This window comes from Polypterus senegalus, chromosome 10 (genome assembly GCF_016835505.1).
Source record: "Polypterus senegalus isolate Bchr_013 chromosome 10, ASM1683550v1, whole genome shotgun sequence".
NCBI classification, from domain to species: Eukaryota; Metazoa; Chordata; class Cladistia; order Polypteriformes; family Polypteridae; genus Polypterus; species Polypterus senegalus.
Window position 1 is genome coordinate 14,431,965 of NC_053163.1, and position 5,101 is coordinate 14,437,065.

General features: G+C 43.3%; 1 pseudogene; it reads right to left on the reverse strand.

Annotated features, from left to right (window-relative positions):
* Positions 1 to 4,546: 4,546 nt before the first annotated feature.
* LOC120538412 lies at positions 4,547 to 4,648 on the reverse strand (annotated as a pseudogene).
* Between the last annotated feature and the right edge of the window lie 453 nt (positions 4,649 to 5,101).

Below are 5,101 nucleotides of genomic sequence, written 5' to 3' on the forward strand. Positions count from 1 at the left end.
ATTATATTCTTTAATTGTTGTTATTTCCCAGTGTGCTTTATTTTGTCTCTGTTTGTGAGTGTGTGCAGGGCAGGCTAAGGCTGGGAGCGCCCCTGGGATCATCTATAAAAAATAAATAAGTCACCGTCGTCTTGACTGTGTGAATCTTAGTGGCACCGGACCGCTACACACCTCTGATGATTACGAGGTCCATGAGGGGCCTGGTCCTTCTAAAATCCACCACCAGCTCCTTGTTTTTTGCTGGTGTTCAGTTGTAGGTAGTTTGAGTCGCACCATTTAACAAAGTCCTTGATTAGGTTCCTATACTCCTCCTCCTGCCCTCTCCTGATGCAGCCCACAATTGCAGTGTCGTCAGCGAACTTTTGCATGTGGCAGGACTCCGAGTTGTATTGGAAGTCTGATGTATGTTGGCTGAACAGGACCAGAGAAAGTCCAGTCCCCTGCGGAGCTCCTGTGCTGCTGACCACAATGTCAGACCTGCAGTTCACGAGAAGCACATACTGAGGTCTGTCTGTAAGATCCATGCCACCAGGTATGACTCTACTCCCATCGCTGTCAGCTTGTCCCTAAGGAGCAGAGGTTGGATGGTGTTGAAGGCGCTAGAGAAGTCCAGAAACATAATTCTTACAGCACCACTGCCTCTGTCCAAGCTATCTAAATGGTGGTATTCAGTGGTCCTTGATTAGGTTCCTATACTCCTCCTCCTGCCCACGATAGCAGTGTCGTCAGCAAACTTCTGCATTATATGTATGTATATATATATATTTATTTATTTTTTTACAGGTTTACGACAGACTTCATTCCTTCCATTCTTATTGGGATTGCCTGTTAATTTAAGAGGCTTGACATATTCAAAATATTTAATGGGTTATTAGTTTGCCAGAAGCAAACTGCTCTGTTGGGCCCTTGAGCAAGGCCCTCAACCTGCAATTGCTGAGCGCTTTGAGTAGTGAGAAAAGCTCTATATAAATTCAAAGAATTATTATTATTATGAACTGCTATTAAAAGGTTATCATTTTACAAAACCATAAGACAGTATAAAGGTGGATTATGGCGTCATAGGCAAAGAGAAAGAAAAGGTAAGGAGCACATGCTGATGCAGCGCATTGCCGCACTCACCTCATGACAAACCAACTTAAGATCCCAGATTAGGACTCGAGCGCAGCCTCGGCCCCACACGAGTTCAAATGGAATGGAGCGGTGGGAGCTTCTTTTATGGTGGCTGGAGTGCCAATTCTGCCACCAACCCCTTGGATATTTTTTCCTACAGGTTGAAGGGCCTACATGCAGGGCTGGATGCAGATTAACATCATACCCAGGATGGAGCAATTGCAGGTTATTGGCTATGCTCAACGGCACGGTGGTAGCGCTGCTGCCTCACAGTTAGGAGACCCAGGTTTGCTTCCCGGGTCCTCCCTGCGTGGAGTTTGCATGTTCTCCCCGTGTCTGCGTGGGTTTCCTCCCACAGTCCAAAGACATGCTGGTTAGGTGGATTGGCGATTCTAAATTGGCCTTGGTGTGTGCTTGGTGTGTGGTTGTGTTTGTGTGCGTTCTGCAGTGGGTTGGCACCCTGCCCGGGATTGGTTCCTGCCTTGTGCCCTGTGTTGGCTGGGATTGGCTCCAGCAGACCCCCGTGACCCTGTGTTCGGATTCAGCGGGTTGGAAAATGGATGGATGGATGGCCTTGCTCAAAAAGGCCCAATGAAGTAGAGTCCCTTTTGGCATTAACCATCGAACCAGCAACCTTCCCTTTGCCAGTGCAGATCCCTAGCCTCAGAGCCACCACTTCACGCAGGTTTCCCCAAAATTCCTCATTTTTCATTTTCAGAGAAAGAGTTGGCAGCTCTACACTTCCCTGACCCTTTAATTTGGCGGTCTGGGGTCCCCTTGGCAAAGAGAATCAAACTCTTTTTTGTTCAGTTTTTCTTTAGTTATCAGGTGTCGTCCTTACCTGAACACTTAAATCCTGCCGACTACTCCCCTTGTCATCCGTGTCAATCTTTGTAGTTATTCTGGATATTGGCTTGAATTTTGCATCATCTCTCCATCCACAGATACCTGAAAGGAACCAGACGGGTCCAATCTGGAAGGCAGGCGTTGTCCAATTCTGGTCCTGGTGGGCCGCAGGTTTTCATTCCATCCCTTTTCCTAATTAGCAGTGAAAACTGATCACTAATGAAGAAGGTGGTTAGATTGAAAACCTGCAGCCACTGCGGCCCTCCAGGACTGGAGTTCGACACCCGTGCTCTAAGGCAGGGGCCGCCAAGTCCAGTCCTGGAGGACCACCTTGGCTGCAGGTTTTCATTTTAACCCTTTTTAAACGAGTGCCCTGTTTGTGCTGCTAATTAACTTCTTGTGACTTCATTTTAATAGAATTGCTTTTTTAAGATTTGTTCCCCCGAATGTCAAAGTCAAAGCGAACTTTATTGTCATCTCAACCATATACAAGTATACAGATAGATTGAATTGCGAAGCTCAGGGTCCACAGTGTAACAACATGAAGTGCAAATAATAAATTAAAACACAAACAAGACATTGTGCAAAGACAAGACAAAGAAGTAGCATCAATATTGACTTGTAGTAAACAATGTGAATATTGATGCAATGTATGGTATTGTGCAATCTAGATGCATAAATATAGAATTTCTTCATCGTTCCTCTGGATTGCTTCATTTCTTTCCTTAAATGGCACCCAAACAGAAATGAAATGTGAAGTGAGGGAGCCAGCAGAAGACCAGCTAAGTCAGGGCCTCAAACTCCAACCAGCTGCTTAATGAGGTGCCGATTCTTGTCGTTAATTAAACCCGTTCTTTAATTTCGTGGCTTGTTGCTGCTCTCGTGGTGCATTAGCAGACATTTCTGAAATTGTTGATCTTCTCTTTTCTAAGAGCACTGATAAAATGTTTTGTGGACCTGAGAAGATTAACATTTCTGAGACCTTCACCTTTCTTTATTTTCAGATACTGTGTGATGGACACCAGTTGTTTTGGCTCATTTTGTATCTCATTATTAAGGAAAAAGAAACAATTAAGGGGTCTGAGTCTTCAAGAACATCCATCCATCCATTATCCAACCTGCTATATCCTAACTACAGGGTCACAGGGGCCAACACAGGACATACGGCAGGAAACAAACCCCGGGCAGGGTGCCAGCCCACAGTAGGACAAACACACACACACACACCAAAAACACATTAGGGACAATTTAGGATCTCCAATCCACCCAACCTACATGTCTTTGGACTATGGGAGGAAACCCACGCAGACACGGGGAGAACATGCAAACTCGAAGCGAAACAAACCCGGGTCTCCTTACTGCAAGGCGGCAGCGCTACCCACTGCGCCACCGTGCCGCTCTCTTCATGAACAAGTCAATTCAAATGAGTTCAAAAGAACTTAAATAGCAACAAAAAACACGTCACTCATTAAGAAAAGGGTTAGAATGAAAACCTGCAGCCACGGCGGTCCTCCAGGACTAGAGTTCGACACCCCTGCTCTAAGGCATACCCAATTAAATAAAGTTGCACAGAGTCACGTTTTATATTAATTAGATTCTCTTTATTTTCCTTAGATCTGATTTTTACGAGTTAACATACAAGAAGTCATGTACAGACCCATAGCATTAGGGAGTATTTACACCATTGTTAAAGACAGAAAATAAAGATACAAATAAACATTACAGTGATTTTTGTTTTTTAGTTAAACATTTCCTTCCTGTGATGGTGGAGGGGAAAGGAGGAAATTATATTTCCGAAGCCAAACAGCGGCCGCCACATCCAGGTTATAGAATGGGATTTCCTGTTTCATTGATCCCAGCCTGAGATGAGTTGACAGCAGCAGGTTCACATCCCTCCTGCTCCACTCCCCACCATTCTTCCACAAAAATAAATAAAATAAAAACACGACATTTCAATAAATTAGACCTTAATAAAGAATCAGTAGCATGTGCTGGATTTTTAAGTCCAGGTTTTTGAAATTTACTAACAAAAAAAAAAATAATAAAAAAAAAAAAAGTTAAGGATTCTAAGAGTGCAAACAATTGAAAACAAAATTAAGCATTAAAAAAAAAATCACAGATCTTGCACTTTTTGTAAGAAATGAAAACAGTTTCTGTGCAAAAGTATTTTAAGAAAATTAAAAAGTGCTGGACGTATTGCCCTTTTTGGTGAAATTCTGAATAAAATTTTCTTGCTCAAGAAAAAAAAAAAAAATTAATTTACGTTGCGGAGGGAGGGTTTTGACCAGAAACTTCCCGTCCAATCACCGAGCTGCCAGATGGCTTACAGTTGCCCCCAATTTCCCCTTTACCTGTCACCAGCTTAAACGTGATTTGTATTCTGCTTTGACGAGCCCTCCATTTAGCAGCGTGTTGGCTAAATGGCAGTTATCAGAATAATTATTAAGAAAACCAGCCGCTGTCGCTTGAACTGGAGTGAGCAGGAACTGTGCTTTGTGATTAGAGGTTAGGGTTAGGGACCACCCCGACTGCTCGAGGGGGCGAAGTTAAATCGGGCTGCACAGCTTCATTCCATGGTATTGGTTTTAGTAGAGGCTCCCGAAATACTTAAACGGGAGGAGAACCGTTCATCGAATTAAACTGATAAGAACAGATACTACACTTGATCTTAGCCAAAAGGCCGAAAAGCGAATTAAAAAGATTGGTATTTCTCAAGTCAGAAGTTGCTTCTTAACAATCGCGGTACTGTGTCTATTAATTTGCTGTATGAAATTGTGATTTGACACCCTGTGATTTCTGGTTATAGGGTATGGTGAAGAAGTGCATGTGTACAGCAGGAAAGAAAGTTCATGATATCAATGACCTGAAGAACAGAATGCCAACTGTGGTATCATCTATTCCCCGGGCTTTAAACGGTACTGTTGCTCGTTGGTTTGTGTGAGTTGAACATGTTGGCAAATTTTTTGACAATTGCTTGCTGTGGTTGGGTGGGACACATGATCTCATCAGTGGGCCGGCATAAAATATCAGCATCATGAACTTCCTGGTTTGTCCTGGAAGTCTCTCGTCTGTAATTATTCTGCATCATTTTGATCCCTGCTTTCATAATCTTCTTTCAGTTTTATGTTTTGGCTCCATTTTCGTG